General features: G+C 37.0%; 1 pseudogene; it reads right to left on the reverse strand.

Moving 5' to 3' along the window:
• Positions 1-1,443: 1,443 nt before the first annotated feature.
• Positions 1,444-1,543, reverse strand: LOC113330750 (annotated as a pseudogene).
• Between the last annotated feature and the right edge of the window lie 17,231 nt (positions 1,544-18,774).

Here is an 18,774-nt window from a genome sequence, read left to right on the forward strand (position 1 = left end):
TAAAGCAAAAAGAAAAAAAAAGAAGACAATTTTATTTTAGACAATTTTAGTTTAGGGTTTGTTTATTTTATTAAAAAAAAACTGTATTAGGGTTTATTATTTTTGTAATTTTTCTTTATTTTTTTCGGACTTTTGGACTTTGGACTTTGGGACATTATTTTTTTTTATTACCCTACGGAAGGGTACTTTAAATATAAACTGTTTGCAGAGAAGGAGGACAATTACGATATTGTCTTTGCACCTTGGGTTCGTACACTAGACATCGGAGTCAGTGGCCCGAGTCGACTACAACCGATTCATCCCCCGTCTGGAACGGGAGGTAAGATTCTAAACACTCGCGAATCCCCTGTCAGCGAGTTACTGGACTCCTTGGTATGCATATATGTTGAGGACTGAATACGGACATTTATTTTTCTAGTAAAGGGCAAGGCCTGGCCATACAAGATAAGGGTTCGTATTTCATCACCGCTCTCTTCTTGCCCGCTTTAGGAACACGTAACCTACGCGAACCTAAGCCTAAAATTTTGACTAGAACGAGACCGATAGGGTAACGAGCTTAACAGGAAAGTCATTCGAAAAATATTGGTTACTCTTTTAAGCATACTTCGAAGTTCTTGACGGTTTCTGTCAGTTGAATGCGTGACTGCGCCGCCTTGTAATACCGGTGAGGCCTTGGGTATCAAAGCTCCACCGAGCTTCCCTCGCCTCTATTCAACTTACGTTAACTCGGATTGATTCCAGAGGGGTTTGCTTAAATTGTAACGAATTCCCGTTTGAAGGATTAGAAGATGGTCTAGAAACAATCTAAGTGGAGCCATCATGCTTTTTGTTTGATAGAAATCAATAGGTTTGATTTGGTTGAGTCGTCTTTGATCTGTGTTTCCTTACCCTTCCAATTTAGAAAATTTTATTGTATGCCTAAACGTAAAAGAGACGCACTAGGTAGATTTGTTAAAGAGAAACCTAGTAGTTCGAAGCGTCTCGATTACCTTAATCTAGAAAGTCCGACTTTTGAAGAGTCTGTTTTTGAACGTCCTTTGACTGAGGAGAGAATCCCTGTTGCTTCGATAGCGCCAGAAATGACAACTTTGAAAGCTTTGTTGAATCCAACTAGGACTACTCGTCCTTCGTGTATTAAGTTAGCTGAAACGGAGGCACCCTATGAACTAAAACCTGGGACCTTACAGATGCTCCCAATCTTTTTAGGGAAATAAAATGAAAACCCTTATTACCATGTTAGGGATTTTGAGGAAATTTTTAGTACTCTAAGAATTAGAGGCTTAGATGATGATGCTTTGAAACTTAGGTTATTTCCATTTTCCCTGAAAGATAAGGCCAAGCCGTGGCTATATAGTTTGGACTCCGAGTCAATTGAGATATATGAACAACTTACATCTGCCTTTTTCAATAAGTTTTTCCCTAGGCACAAAACATCGTCTATTAGGACGCAAATATGCACATTTTCACAACAAGAGGGAGAATCTTTATATAGGTATTTGGAAAGGTTCAATGATTTATTATCCCAGTGTCCTCATCATGGTTTAAAAAAGGTTAGGCTAGTTCAGATCCTTTATGAGGGTTTAGATTATTCCACAACGACCATGGTTGAGTCTCTATGCACTGGTGGATTTGGAAACCAAACTCTTGATGCGGCGATGGAATTTTTTAATGAAATCGCCAAAAAAACCCAGCAATGGGAAAATAGTAGGGCACCCCGGAAAAAAATTCTTTTAAGTAGAGGAAACGTTAATAGGGTAGAAGGAGGCTATGAATCAGATGCCAAAATTGCTGCTATAGCAAAAAGATTAGAAGCCTTAGAAGTGGGCCAGACTAGTGGTAGAGTGGAGCCTTTTTGGGAAGGCCAGAATATTGAAGAGCAGGCCAATGCTCTTTATAATAACACTAGATTTGATAACCGTCAAAAGATTGACCCATATTCAGTAACCTATAATCCTGGTTGGAGAAACCATCCGAACCTTTCGTGGTCTAAGGGCCAAAGTCAAGGTCAGTTTAGTAATTCTAATGCTCCCCCAGGTTTTGGCTATACTAAGAATCCTTCAGGACTAGCTCAGTTTCAGAATCAGTCAGATAAGAAAATCCTAAGTTTAGAGGAATCTCTCGCCTTGTTAACTCAGCAAACTGCAAAATTCCAGTTATCCGTAGAACAGAGTCTACAAGCTAGTAACAGGATAGGACAAGAAAATAGTCAGGCTATTTCCGAGTTAAAAACCCAGGTTGGTCTGATAAGTGATTCTTTGAGAGAAAAAGGTAAGTTTCCTAGTCAAACACAACCCAACCCTAGAGGAGTTCATGAATTAGGTGCAAAACCATCGAATCAATTGAATGCTGTTAGAACCCTTAGAAGTGGTAGAGTTGTAGACAATAAGGTAACCATGCCCGATAGTGAACATACTGTAGTTCACCCCTCAGGATCTCACCTCTCAGGACCAGTAGCTGAAGAGACTGATAAAGTTTCTGATGATGTGAATTCGGTTCCTGAAAGGTCTGATTTTAGGCCTAGAGCCCCATTTCCTCAGCTATTAGTACCAACAAAGAAGGAATCGAACTTTAATGACATAGTGGAGGTTTTTAAGCAAGTTACCATAAACCTTCCCTTATTAGATGCAATTAGGCAAATTCCTGCTTATGCCAAGTTCCTTAAGGATATGTGTACGCGAAAGCGAAAACTTAGCGTCCATAAGAAAGCCTTTTTAGCTAGTCACGTAAGTTCAATCATTCAGAACACCACAACTCCAAAGTACAAAGACCCAGGTTCTCCTACCATTGCTTGCACAATAGGTAACTTCCGGGTAGAAAAAGCTTTACTTGACTTAGGAGCCAGTGTGAACTTACTGCCATTCCATGTATACTTACAGCTAGGACTTGGTGAAATGAAACCTACTCAGATGACACTGCAGTTAGCTGATAGGTCTGTTAAAATCCCTCGAGGTGTTATCGAGGATGTTCTTATTGAGGTCGACAAGTTTATTTATCCAGTGGATTTCGTGGTCCTAGATACCCAACCTGTCCCTGACCCAGAGAACCAGATACCTGTGATTTTAGGTCGCCCATTTTTAGCTACGTCTAATGCGATCATTAACTGTCGAAATGGTGTGATGAGTTTATCTTTTGGTAATATGACTATGGAGATGAACATTTTTAATGTCAGTAAGCAACCTCATGAGCTAGATGACACATGTGTTGAGGAGGTGAACATGATAGAAGCCTTAGTTCAGGAGTCATTACCAAACATCTTGTCTGAAGACCCATTAGAAAGTTGTCTATCCCATTTTGGTTTAGATTTTGACGACGATAGCACTATTGAACAGGTGAATGCTCTATTAGATTCTACCCCTGTGTTAGACACTGATAGATGGAAAGCTAGGTTCGAACCGTTACCAGTTTCTGAGACTACCCTAATTCCTTCTTTAGAAGAGCCCCCAAAGTTGGACCTTAAACCACTACCCGATACTCTAAAGTATGTGTTTTTAGGCCCATCTGAGACTTTACCTGTGATTGTAGCTTCCAATTTGGATAGTGATCAGGAAAGTAGGCTAGTAAATGTACTTCAAGACAATAAGGAAGCTTTAGGGTGGACTATAGCAGACATTAAGGGTATAAGTCCTACTGTGTGTATGCATCAGATTCATTTAGAGGAAGACTCCAAACCTTCTAGGGAGATGCAACGTCGACTGAACCCTAACATGAAAGAGGTAGTTCGAAAAGAGGTGCTTAAGTTGTTAGATGCGGGTATTATTTACCCAATTTCAGACAGTAAGTGGGTCAGCCCTGTTCAGGTTGTCCCCAAGAAATCAGGTATCACTGTAGTCCAGAATGATAATAATGAATTAATCCCAACCCGAGTGACCACGGGATGGCGTGTGTGTATTGACTATAGGAAATTGAACAAGGTCACAAGGAAGGATCACTTTCCCCTTCCTTTTATCGACCAAATGCTAGAGCGATTAGCTGGACATAGTCACTATTGCTTCTTAGATGGCTACTCCGGTTATAATCAGATCGTTATTGCCCCAGAAGACCAAGAGAAAACCACTTTTACCTGTCCCTTTGGTACCTTTGCGTATAGACGCATGCCTTTCGGGCTATGTAATGCCCCTGCAACTTTTCAGCGTTGTATGATGAGCATATTTTCTGATATGGTAGAACGGTTCTTAGAGGTCTTTATGGATGATTTTTCAGTGTTTGGTTCATCTTTCGATGAGTGCTTGCATCATTTGACATTAGTGTTGACTAGGTGTAAGGAAAAAAATTTAGTGCTTAATTGGGAAAAATGCCATTTCATGGTTAAATCAGGAATTGTGTTAGGGCACATCGTCTCTTCAAAGGGTATAGAGGTAGACAAAGCCAAAGTTGACCTTATTAAGACTTTACAGGTCCCAAAAACCGTAAAAGATATTAGGTCATTCCTAGGGCATGCAGGTTTTTACCGTCGATTCATTAAGGATTTTAGCTTGATTTCTAGACCTCTTTGCAATTTGCTTGCAAAAGATGTTAAGTTTGTCTTTGATGATGCTTGTTTAGAGGCTTTTGAGAAGCTTAAAACTTTACTCACTACTGCCCCGATAGTCCAGGCACCTAACTGGAACCTACCCTTTGAGATTATGTGTGATTCTTCAGATTATGCTATAGGCGTCGTTTTAGGACAACGAGAAAACAAATTACTTCATGTGATTTATTATGCTAGCAAAACTCTGAATGATGCCCAAATGAACTACACAACTACCGAGAAGGAACTTTTAGCCATCGTGTTTGCCTTGGATAAGTTTAGGTCCTACCTATTAGGTTCTAAGATCATAATCTATACAGATCATGCTGCTTTGAAATACCTTTTATCTAAGAAGGATACCAAACCTAGATTGATTAGATGGATCCTATTGTTACAGGAATTTTCCCCAGACATTAGAGAAAAAGGGTGCAGAAAATGTAGTAGCAGACCACTTGTCTAGGCTAGTTGTTAGTTCCCCTAGTGATTCCCTTCCTATAAGGGAAGCTTTCCTGATGAACAATTGTTCTCTGTTTCCCAATCACCTTGGTATGCAAATATAGTGAATTATCTTGTTACTGGTCGAACCCCTCAACATTGGGGTAAGCAAGATCGTTCTAGGTTTTTAGCCGAGGTTAAGCATTTCTTTTGGGACGATCCTTATCTGTTTAAGTATTGTCCGGACCAGATTATTAGGAGATGTGTATCTGAGAGTGACCAGTCTAGTATTATCTCCTTTTGTCATGAACATGCATGTGGGGGTCATTTTAGTGCTAAGAAGACTGCTGCTAAGATTTTGCAGTGTGGATTTTACTGGCCTTCGTTGTTTAAAGATTCCCATAGTCATTGTGTTTCTTGTGAGCGTTGCCAGAAGTTAGGAACCATTTCCCGTAGAAATATGATGCCTTTGAACCCTATTTTAGTGATTGAGGTCTTTGATGTGTGGGGCATTGATTTTATGGGTCCATTTCCTATTTCGTTTGGTTATCTTTACATACTTGTCGCTGTAGACTATGTGTCTAAGTGGGTTGAGGCGGTTCCGTGTAAAACGAATGACCACAGGGTCGTAGTCCAGTTTTTGAAAGAGAATATACTTACACGTTTTGGTACGCCGCGAGCTATAATTAGTGATGGAGGTTCACACTTTTGTAATAGACCGTTTGCTTTTAATGAAACAATACGTATTACCCATAAAGTAGCAACCCCATATCACCCTCAGACTAGGTCAGGTAGAGGTTTCCAATAGGGAAATTAAACGTATTCTAGAGAAAACAGTTAATCCAAATAGGAAAGACTGGTCGTCGAGGCTTACTGATGCCTTATGGGCTTACCGTACTGCGTTTAAGACACCCATTGGAATGTCACCTTATCGTTTAGTGTTTGGCAAGGCATGTCACCTGCCTGTTGAGTTAGAGCATCGAGCCTATTGGCTATTAAGAACTTAAACTTTTCACTTGACAAGGCAGGAGCTCAAAGAAAGCTCCAGCTCAATGAGTTGGACGAGATTCGTAGAGATGCATACGATAGTGCTAAGGAGTATAAGAACAAAATGAAACTTGTGCATGATAGGAATATTTTACGAAAGTCATTTTCTCCAGGTCAAAAAGTTCTTCTGTATGACACTCATTTGCATCTATTCCCCGGGAAGTTGCGCTCTCGGTGGACCGGTCCTTTTGTGGTCCGTACTGTTTTTCCTCATGGCGCTGTTGAGATTGAGACACCAGATGGTAGTAGTTCTTCGAAGGTTAACGGTCAGCGATTGAAGCCCTTTTTAGAGCCTTTTCCTACAGGTGATGTTGAGGAGGTCCCTCTGGAGGACCCTGTTTACCTTGATTGACCATCGAGGCGATTTTGTATGTTGTATAATATTTTTGTAGGTTTTTGGTTACACTTCACCCAGGTACTATCTTTCCGACTTCTCTCTTTACTATTTCCTCATGTTACTTATATTTTTGGTACTGTTCTTTAATTAGAAACATTGAGGACAATGTTAGATTTAAGTTTGGGGGTGGGGTAGAACTTTTTGTTACCTTTTCGTTGCAATAAATAAACTCCAGAGCCTAGAAATTTATCCCTATTAAGGATGGCACTAACCAATCTAAGTGGATGGAAGCATTTTGGTTGTAGGAGTTGAGGAACCAATCTGACTAGATGGCAACATCTAAAGAGTCTATTCATAAAAGCACAGAGCTCAGGTATTAGAAATAACATGATAGTTTCACCATATCTCGTTGAGTCCTTTTCACTTCTGTTTTTATTTTGTTTTGTTTTTAAACTATGTTTCTCTAAGTGATTAGGTGGGGCTCACGATTCAAGTTGTTACCAATGCTAGGGTGAATTAGAGTGATTGAGATACAAAAAAAAAAATAGAAGAAAAATAGACCATACCATCAGACCAACTGGAATAAATTCAATAAAGTCGACCACTGGAACCCTTGTATATGCCAGTTGTGTTGACCTAGAGTTAGGATTATCAATCACTGGTACCCTTGTATATGCCAGTGTGTTGATATTAGTCAGACCGGTATCTCAGTCCATTAGGATAGGTTCATTTTGGCGGAGGCCTTTAGACAGATATGAGAAACACCGTTCACCTAGTAAACATCAAAACCATCTATGTTTTTCTCTATACCCATCTTCTTGATCTATCCATGTGATTAGTTTCGACTCCGAATATTGATGTCCATAGTGAAACTATCTGAGTAGAGCTCTGTCACTTATATATGAATTTTAGTATGCTTGAGTGCAAACTCGTGTACAACAATTGGAATTTCGCATCAGGGTACTTCCTCCTGTAGTCAATAAGTATGCCAACCAAGGAGATTATTTAGTGCCTTCCAAGGTTCTGTGTAGATATCTAGGGTCTGGAGTATAAAGGTTTTGTGGGTATACCTCTGGTAAGCCCTCCGGAGACAACACTCCGCCACTAGGGACACCTAGGGGTTTAAAGGCTTATTGCATACGCTAAATGCAATCGACGATGCCTGCGACAGTGAGTTAGGATTTTATTTCTATTTTATTTTTGCTCGAGGACTAGCAAATAATAGGTTTGGGGGTATTTGATAGACACATTTTTGTGTCCGATTTGTCTCGATTCTATATATTGTTAGGGCTCATTTTTGTACTTATTATGGTGTTTTATTTATTTGTAGGTATTTTTGGCCAATAAACATTTTTGGAAAAAATTGGCTCGCAAAGTTGTCGGAAAGCACCCGGAGGACATTTGCTATTCGGAATCTCACTTTGGATTAGGGGTAACCTAATTACTAAGGGAATCCCATTTCCAGGCAGCTGCTAATCTCACCCCTACCCTGGATAAGGGGCAACCATCTTCAACATTTCAAAAACCAGGTTTTGGCGGGAAAGTAGGTGCAATGAAGAACAGATTTTAGGGTTCCTGATTTGGAGGAGTTTGAGGTCGATTAAACCTCTGATTTTCATAGGATAGACTCCTTATGGGTCTAGGAATCTGATATGGGTGTTGACTGGGCTCAATCGACGGATTTTTATCACAACAGAAAATATGGAAAGTCACGTGTGTGACCTGTTTTAGGGAATTTTAGAGAGATTAAAGTGCTGTAAACCTTCCCAAAGATTTCTATCTATCTAAGGAAGAGTTTAGAATAAATAGGAAAGCTCAGAAACGCGTAGAAATTCTAAAACAATATATTGCCGCAACTTGGCCGTGGAGAGAAGGAAAGAGATTTTGGAAGATTTGGGAGAGATTTAATCAGTATTTTTGATATAAATAGATGGTTTGGGTCATATAGAAGGGGTGTCGAAAGTTTGGGGACCTAAGGAGATCCAGAGAAGAAGAAATCAGAGCTTTACCAAACTCTGTTTCTGCTGCTGCTGAAGAGGAAGAACGCGAAGAACATTGATGCACGGGAAACAGTCGCAGAACAATGTCGTTGTTTAACAGCTGAAGAACATTAAGCTGTGTAGGACAATCGTATTATAGGGTCTTAAATTTCTGATCCTGTAACAGTTGATTAGTAACGTATATCTTCAGTATTGCAACACCAACTGTAACGGTGACTTCTGCAACATCTATACACCGTTGAAGATCTGCTGTTTTATATATTCTCTTCAATAAAACCACCTTTTGGGCCATGATTTATTATTTTGAACCTGTTTTTGATATGAGGAGCTAAACGCCATTGCTGAGGCGATAGAGGAAGCTATTTTTACAACAAAAAGCGGTACGATCTATTTAATTTAATTTATTGCAATTATTATTATGATTATTTGCCTTGGACTATTATTGAATATGATTTTTATTTGAGTGATTGTGATCTATTTTGATGGAGTATGCTTAGTTTATAGACTCTTGATGCTTCATGCTTGGTATTTACAATTATCGCTTTTGAAAATCTACTTGTTGCAATAGTAAGAATCAAATTGAACAAGAAAATTACATGAATATAAATATTGGATTAAATCACTTTGAATTTGGAAAATAGTGGAATCTTAGCCTCAGTGTTCTTTTACTATTGATATCAACTTTGATTGAGTTTGCTATAATTTTTAGTGAGTTTTCTATTTTAATATTAGAATTTAAGTCTAATTAATATCCTTTCACAAGTCTGAGAATCGAACCACTTTTACCACTATCTACAAATCACATCATGTATAAGAAAAAACTAATTTCTTCACCTTTGTCAAGCGATATAGACTGCTCTGGACCTTAATTTTCAATCCAGCAGATAAGTTTTTAAGATTTTGGCCTCAAAAAATCTCATTTGGGAACTCACCATGGGTCACAATCCTTGATCTAACTCACATGAGTCACGTCCTGTTAGAGCATTGCTCGGTTGAACCAACCAAGTGTTGGTATATCAAGTTTGGTTGTCATATTTTAGTGAATCAAAACTCATGTTAAGAGTCGCTTGATTATGTACTAGATTCAACTTCGTATAGGTTAGCTTGAAAGTATTAGGATATGAGACATTACAAGTATTGCGAAGTCTTGAAGATGTGAAGAAGCAAGGAGCTACAAAGACAAAAATCATCTTTCCACTTGAGGTTAGTGATATTTGACTTGAATTGTTTCATTCCCTAACGTATCTTTCAAGTCGTGCATATTGAAAACATAACTGCGAAGCATATGTGAACTCTAGATAGACATAGTATTAAGGAATACAATACGAGGTTTATTGCTTAACCATTAAACTTTATAGATAAGACATCGCCATAATCATTTGAATGCTATTGTGGTTATGTATGGGTATGAGGTGAGGATTTCATCCTAGAGAACAATGTTTACATGTGTTCTAAGGAAGTAAGTTCAAAAACTTGTTTGTGAACCGAAAAGGAAATTGCCCGGTGTTATTGGTTTTGTTATTCATTGTATATCTTATAAATAACCAATATGTGTGATAGAGTATAACCACTCACAACTTGTTGTGTTCTTGGTAAAAATATTCACAAAGGCATGACTTATGTATTGGTATAACTTTTATTAGTAAAATCGATCTTAAATAATCACCTGTGGTATGATCGGGTTTGTATGTGTGACAACTTTTGGGAGAGGGGAACTGATCCTTGTAAGGGGTGCAGTACATCAAAGGGAACTGATCCTTGTATGGGGTGCACTAAGGTTTATAGCAAAAAGGGGAACCGATCCTATGGACATGTGCAACACGTTTTTAGGAAAAGGGGAACCGATCCTATGGACATGTGAAACACATATAAGTTAGATACCATATATATGTGGGGAACCGATCCTAGTACCCAGTCAACCGAATTTTTGGAAAGCTAGTGTGACTATGCACAGTACTCACATGGAGGTAAAACCAAAACTTGTATTGATAGAACCATAAAACCATGATTGTGATTGAATGTTGGTTTGATCAATCGCATAGTTCTTGAAAGTCAGATGAACCAATTCTAAACTTGTTTGGAAGTGTGGCAAATCGGTTTCAAGGTTGTAAGTGTGAAACAGAACTTACAAAGTAAAGATGTCGACAAACTTTGAACACATGCTGTGAATGTTTATTTCTTTAATTGTTCAAAGATATTCCTTAACGGATAAGGTAAAGAGAATCCCAAGATCGAAACATAGGTAAGTTAAGAATCTTTTAGATAAGGTTATTAATTTCAATTTGTAGGAAATTACAGAATTAGTAATGTGCATTTACTAATTAGATTTTTCGAGAGATTTCGATCGTTATTTTTGGACAGAGCATTTGCAGGAATTATGGAAACCCAATTTGTACTTTAATGAATATCTTTGAGAATATTTTCGGTTTTGGAAATTCCTTGGTGTCCAAACTTCCTTGTCTATAAATACTTAAAGTTTGCCTTTCTAGCAAACTAATCCTTCGTAACAACAGATATACTCTTTTGTTGTTGTTACTGGTGTAGCCGCCTATTCGGAGAGGAGAGTAACCTAATTAGGCAAAATCTCTTACGGCCGCTTAGTTTAAAGTCTTCTTTGGGATTGATAAGCTCTAGCGCGACCGGTTGGTGGGAAACTAGATAATTTCGGTTTATCTTTTGTTTTCGATTGATTTGATTGACTAACGGTGGTTGAAATCTGATTGCACCTAGTTTGTTTATTCTTGAGAATATTCTCTTTTGATATAAGATTCACTCAAACTAGTTCAGAGTTTCGACAGGGATCTTTAGACTGTTGTTAGTTCTAAAGACGATCTTGTGATAATCCATTGCTAATAGACTCTGTTTTGTGCGTGATTGATCACAATAGATTCAAGTGATTGTGTGCAGGTTTTATTGAAGATTTAAGAAGATTTGAATACAAAGAAGATATTGAAGATATGACTTGGGTTTTATAATCTTTGGTGTGCACAATACTTGTTTCGGTAAAAGAGGATCCAATTAATAATCGGTTTATCCTTGTGGTAGATTGGATTGATTAATTGAGTAGATCGGCATCAACAAGGTTCTTCGGATTAAAGGTGTTGTTGGCTTAATCTTAATCGATTACCTTTGGGTGATTGAACATAAGATAGATCTAAGGACCTGACGAATGAGTTTATGTTGAGATAAACAGAATAGCCTTTGTCTGACTCATATCACTTGGTTGAATAGAGTTGATACCAAACAGATTTGTTGTTCCTTTACTGTTTGGAATACGAAACAAAGGAATTGTTCCAAGTACGTGACTTATTTATAAGTTGGAGGTGTGGGAATACAGAAGGAACTAGGTGAACTATAGGGTTAGTTACTTGGTCTCAACTATACGAAGTTAGTGTAATTTTGTGTACCGGCTTAATCCTGAGAGTATTCAATTCTGGACTAGGTCCCGGAGTTTTTCTGCATTTGCGGTTTCCTCGTTAACAAAATCTTGTTGTGTCATTTACTTTTATTTTCCGCATTATAATTGTTTTATTATAATTAAAGAAAATTACACAAACGTTAATTCCTATTTACTTTATAAGAGATCCTATTGTGTTTGGTTAAGTCCGAACCTTTGTATCAACTAAACATACTTCGTTGTTATATTGTCTCGATCCCGTATCCATAGAAGATCACACAAAGTGTGAACCGATTAGTTGTATTGTCTCGACTTAGTCCATAGACAATCACTTTCGGAGAAAGGACTTATAGGTAGGAAAAGTTTTAGCTTGAGGTATATTTGGGTACCCTCGCCTTTTCAATTGGTATCAGAGCGGGCAAACACGAAAATATCTAACAATCCGTGTTTGGTACGATCCAACCTATAAGAAATGGACCAAAGTAAGATTAAGCGAAGGTGAAAATTATTGAAAGACTCAGTTAACGTATCGCAAGAGGTATTTAAACCATCTTCAGAATCAGAGGTTACAGACTCTATGTTGGAAAAGTTTCGTGAGAAATTGTTATCTAAAGAAATTCTCTTAAGTGTGTCTAATGAGAAAATAAAGGAACTTCAGGTTACTTTACAATTAAAGACTACCGAATATGAAAGGCATCGTCTAGACTACGAAAAACTGAGGGAAGATACTTATCAACAAATTCAGGGTTTTGAAGAAAAAGAAAATGTTAGTCTCTCTCAAGCAGAACTGTTAAAAGAGGAGCGTGATGCTTCTCTTGAAAAAATACATTTGTTGGAAAAGAAACTTGTTGAATCTGATGCAAGGATTAACTCTCAACAAAAGAGCTTTGAAGAGAAAGAAGGTTTATATCTCTCACGATAAAAAAACGCCTTGAGGCTGATCTAGCCAGTGCTCTTGATAAAATCAAGATGTTGGAAGAAGAAAATTTGGAACTGAAAAATAAAATAAAAGCTCAAACAAGTTAACCTAATTGTTAGAAGCAAGTCGAAACAATCGTGATACACGACGATTGGGCTATAAGAGAATAAATTATTCAAATATTAGCAAAGAGGTAAAATTTGTTAAAGCTGCAAATTCTTCTCAATCAGAGGCTTCCACTGATGACAAAGATACTCCTATCTCTTGTAAATAAGAAAAGTCTGTCAAGCCTAAGAATAGTGTTCAACCAGCAGTAATCAAAGAGAGCACTTCTGCTAAGAAGAAGAAGAAGAAGAACACTCGTCGAGCTCCAATGCAAGAGCACCCACAAAAAGGTAAAACTAAAACTCATACTTCGTATATTTATGCTAAGCATTATTATTATTGTGGTAATAAAGGACACTTGCAATGGGGATGCAAAGTTCCTAAGATGCAAGATGCGCTTTCCATTATATAAAACGAATTGTCTAAGTTTTCTCCTCTTAAGAACTCAGATCGGTATTGTCCTAAGTTTAGGAAAAAGAATTATTATAATGATAGTTCGAATTTTGCATATCACTTGACAAGGTCATCTCGTAAAAGACCCGAATATGAAAAGAGAGATAACTTTGTAAATCCAAAGACAAGATATGATGTTCCAAATTGGAGAAAGGGTGTTTCGCAAAATATTCAAAAGGACAATAATTCTAATGGTATTATGAAGGAGAAAGCTGCTCATGCGAAACCTAACTCTAAATGGGTCCCAAAATCCTCCATAGCCAAGAAGGGACCAAAAGTTAGTCACAAGAATGACTTTCAGCTGCTAATTGTTGGTGACAATAATTACAAGAGTCTTCTTGAAAGACTAAAGAAAGACATTATGTCTGAAATCTCTTGTACTTGTAAAGGTTGTGATAATGACACTCTTCATCACAAGTCAAAGAAGAAAAACAAGAGATGGAACAAGAGAAAACAAACCAAACAAGAGGTCAAGAATGATGATTCTGTCTTAGTCACTCATGACGAACAAGAAAATGATCAACTCAACCCAACCTAGTTATGTTGATATGTGAATGCTCACCTTAGTGCTCAATCTTTTGAAATGTGAGGAAGCACATGAGAAAACTGAGCACATGATCTCTCGGTTATTATATGACTAATTAACATCTTTAGGGAGATTGACTTTCTTCTATACTCATACATTATCTATCTATATTTGAGACTTTTATAGAAACGGTAATTGTGAGTTTATGATGTTGATATCTACTGATCATATGTGTGTAGCTCTTGTTTTTACGGTTAAAACGAGCCAAAAATCACTGAATTCAGACATCATATGCAAAAGTTATGTCGAAAACAGTTTAGTGTTGTGATCTGTCACAAATAACTCTTGGGAACCGATCCTAGTACCCTATCATAGTGAGGGAACCGATCCTAGTACCATGTCATGGTGAAGGAACCGATCCTAGTGAGAGGTCCCCTTAAGAAGAAGTGTAAAAACTGTTTCGCGCATAATATTTTCGCCCGAACTCGGAATGACCTCATTCTTTTTGTGTTGGTTTCGTAATTCTATTTCCTAAAATATTGAGGTAATCGCGATACTGGATTTTATGTTGAATATTTATGTTGTATTGAAAATTGATTTATGGGATGTTTGATTTCAGTTTTATTACCTTATTATTCAATTTCATATATTGTGAACCCTTATGGTTTGGTGACTTTTTGATTTAGCGGGATTAAGTTCTAGCCCTAGTAAGTAGGCTTTACCAAAGGATCATGAGGGGTTCTGTTAGCAACAATATGTGAAAAAGTCATAATATGTTGAATCCGTTTGGTTTAACATAAAAGTATATGTGTTTCGACGGTTTTCAACTTTTGCTTGCAATTGTTAAAACCGGTTTTCAACCTTTCTCTAGTAAAGGTTGAGGTGTGTTGTTATTCTTTTGTTTATGCATATGAATGACAACGTGGTGATATTTCGATATCGATTCTCCCTGGACGAAGATGCTATCATATTGGAGAAGTGGATGCGAAATTTGAGGTAACAATCTTGTTAGTTAATTATTTTCCTGTTTAAGAAAAGCCTGAGTTTATATTATATATATTTATTGCTTTTGCTTAACAAAATTTCGGTTCAATTGATATTTATTCCATGATATGTGTGTGGATGTGTGTTTCAATTGGTTCCGGTTAAGAAAAACTATTGTTATCTTGCTTTTGTATGGTATCAATTATTTAGGCTTACAAAATTACGGTGCAATTGCGGTGCTTTTAATGTCTATGTTGTTTTAATTGCTTCCGATTGAGGTGAATAATTATGCAAGTTGATTTATTTTGGTTTGTATGAATTATTTATGGCTTAACGAAATAATTTGTGTACGGGATGAGTTGTTTAGTCCAATTCAATTCCGGATAAGAAACTAAGTTAATTCTCATCTTAGTTTGTCTTATCAAAGTGAGGTCTCGGTTATTCAAGTATAATCGAATGCCTAAACAAGGAATGCTAGTTAACTAACCTAGTACTTGTCTTGTTTAAAATTGAAAGGTCTAAGTTTATGGATAACTAGAACCTGATGAGAAAAAAATGGAGTTTATCTTTATTTTGGTCTTATCGAATTAAGCGGTTGTTTTTTAACAATCGGTTTAGCAAAGAGACTAATGTGATTTGTTGTTTTTGGTTCGCTAAACTAAATTGGAAAAATTGTTTCGGAAGATTGTTTCCTTGGTAACATATCAAAATAAAACTACTTGTAGTTTCAGTTTTGATATTGGTTATCAGAACGTGATGTGTGGAACCCTCGTGCCTAACTCTACAAGTTTGCAAGTCTATTAGATTTGTAAGATTCTTTTCGTGTTGTCCTTTATTTTTTTCGTTTCTTTGTCATTTTTGTGACAAAAAGGGGGAGAAATATATGGAGTAAACAGGTGATGCTGGCGTTGATTTTATATTGATTGGTATCGCTAGGGAAAAGAACATTGGTACTTGAATGTTTTATCTAACGAAAGAGTGAAAGCACAGACTAAGGGGGAGTAACATGTCATATAAATTGGTATAAAAAAGACGTGCGGATTGAATATCTACCTAGCAGATTTACTGTGCTGTTGAATCAGGAATCAAGATGATTGTAATGAATTATTGTAATTTGTTTATCCATATGATATAAGAGTTTCGTCACTAAAATTGACAAAGGGGGAGATTGTTAGAGAGTTGCTTAGTTGAACCCACCAAGCGTTGGTATGTCAAGTTTGGTTGTCATATCTTAGTGAATCAAAACTCATGTTAAGAGTCGCTTGATTATGTACAACTTCGTATATGTTAGCTTGAAAGTATTAGGATATGAGACATTACAAGTATTGCGAAGTCTTGAAGATGTGAAGAAGCAAGGACCTACAACGAAAACAATCATCCTTCCACTTGAGGTTAGTGATATTTGACTTGAACTGTTTCATTCCCTAACGTATCTATCAAGTCGTGCATATTGAAAACATAACTGCGCAGCATATGTGAACTCTAGATAGACATAGTATTAAGGAATACAATACGAGGTTTATTGCTTAACCATTAAACTTTGTAGATAAGGCATCACCATAATCATTTGAATACTATTGTGATTATGTATGGGTATGAGGTGAGGATTTCATCCTAGGGAACAATGTTTACATGTGTTCTAAGGAAGTAAGTTCATAAACTTGTTTGTGAACCGAAAAGGAAATTGCCTGGTGTTATTGGTTTTGTTATTCATTGTATATCTTATGAAAAACCAATATGTGTGATAGAGTATAACCGCTCACAAAGGCCTCACTTATGTATTGGTATAACTTTTATTAGTAAAACCGATCTTAAGTAATCACCTGTGGTATTATCGGGTTTGTATGTCTTACAACTTTTGGGAGAGGGGAACCGATCCTTGTAAGGGGTGCAGTACATCAAAGGGACCTGATCCTTGTACGGGGTGCAACAAGGTTTATAGCAAAAAGGGGAACTGATCCTATGGACACATGCAACACGTTTTTAGGCAAAGGGGAACCGATCCTATGGACATGTGCAACACATATAAGTTAGATACCATATATATGTGGGGAACCGATACTAGTACGGTAGTACCTAGTCAACCTAATTTTTGAAAAGCTAGTGTGACTATGCACACAGTACTCACATGGAGGTAGAACCGAAACTTGTTTTGGTAGAACCGTAAACCCGTGATTGTGATTGAATGTTGGTTTGATCAATCACATAGTTCTTGAAAGTCAGATGGACCAATTCTAAACTCGTTTGGAAGTGTGGAAAATCGGTTTCAAGGTTGTAAGTGTGAACGAGAACTTACAAAGTAAAGATGTCGACAAACTTTGAACACGTGCTGTGAATGTTTATTTCTTTAATTGTTCAAATATATTCCTTAACGGCTAAGGGAAGAGGATCCCAGGATCGAAACATAAGTAAGTAAAGAATCTTTTTATTAAGTTTATTAATTTCATTTTGTAGGGAAATTACAGAATTAGTAATGTGCATTTACTAATTATATTTTCGAGAGATTTCGATCGTTATTTTTGGACATATCATTTCCAGGAATTATGGAAACCGAATTTGTGCTTTAGTGAATATCTTGAGAATATTTTCGGTTTTGGAAATTCCTTGGTGTCCAAACTTCCTTGTCTATAAATACTTGAAGTTTGCCTTTCTAGCAAACTAATCCTTCATAACAACAAATTTACTCTTTTGTTGTTGTTACTGGTGTAGCCGCCTATTCGGAGAGGAGAGTAACCTAATTAGGCAAAATCTCTTACGGACGCTTAGTTTAAAGTCTTCTTTGGGATTGAGAAGCTCTAGCGCGACCCGTTGGTGGGAAACTAGATAATTTCGGTTTATCTTTTTTTTCGATTGATTTGATTGACTAACGGTGGTTGAAATCTGATTGCACCTAGTTTGTTTATTCTTGAGAATCTTTTCTTTTGATATAAGATCCACTCAAACTAGTTCAGAGTTTCGACAGGGATCTTTAGCCTGTTGTTAGTTCTAAAGACGATCTTGTGATAATCCATTGTTAACAGACTCCGTTCTGTGCGTGATTGATCACAAGAGATTCAAGTGATTGTGTGCAGGTTTTTATTAAAGATTTAAGAAGATTTGAAGACAAATAAGATATTGAAGATCTGACTTGGGTTTTATAATCTTTGGTGTGCACAATACTTGTTTCGGTAAAAGAGGATCCAATTAATAATCGGTTTATCCTTGTGGTAGATTGGATTATTTAATTGAGTAGATCGGCATCAACACGGTTCTTCGGATTTAAAGGTGTTGTTGGCTTAATCTTAATCGATTACCTTTGGGTGATTGAACATAAGATAGATCTAAGGACCCGATGAAGGAGTTTATGTTGAGATAAACGGAAGAGCCTTTGTCCGACTCATATCACTTGGTTGAATAGAGTTGATACCAAACAGATTTGTTGTTCCTTTATTGTTTGGAATACGAACCAAAGGAATTTTTCCAAGTACGTGATTTATTTATAAGTTGGAGGCGTGGGAATACAGAAGGAACTAGGTGAACTATAGGGTTAGTTACTTGGTCTCAACTATAAGAAGTTAGTGTAATTTTGTGTAGCGGCTTAATTCCGAGAGTATTCAATTCTGGACTAGGTCTCGGGGTTTTTCTGCATTTGCGGTTTCCTCGTTAACAAAATCTTGCTGTGTCATTTACTTTTATTTTCCGCATTATAGTTGTTTTATTATAATTAAAGTAAATTACACAAACGTTAATTCCTATTTACTTATAAGCGATCCTATTGTGTTTGGTTAAGTTTGAACCTTTGTATCAAGTAAACATACTTCGTTGTTGTATTGTCTCGATTCCGTATCCATAGACGATCACACGAAGTGTGAACCGATTAGTTGTATTGTCTCGACTTAGTCCATAGACAATCACTTTCGGAGAAAGGACTTATATGTAGGAAAAGTTTTAGCTTGAGGTATATTTGGGTACCCTCGCCTTTTCAATTGGTATCAGAGCGGGCAAACACGAAAATATCTAAGAATCTGTGTTTGGTGCGATCCAACCTATAAGAAATTGGTCAAATTAAGATTAAGTAAAAGAGA

This window comes from Papaver somniferum, unplaced genomic scaffold (assembly GCF_003573695.1).
Source record: "Papaver somniferum cultivar HN1 unplaced genomic scaffold, ASM357369v1 unplaced-scaffold_118, whole genome shotgun sequence".
Classification (NCBI taxonomy): Eukaryota; Viridiplantae; Streptophyta; class Magnoliopsida; order Ranunculales; family Papaveraceae; genus Papaver; species Papaver somniferum.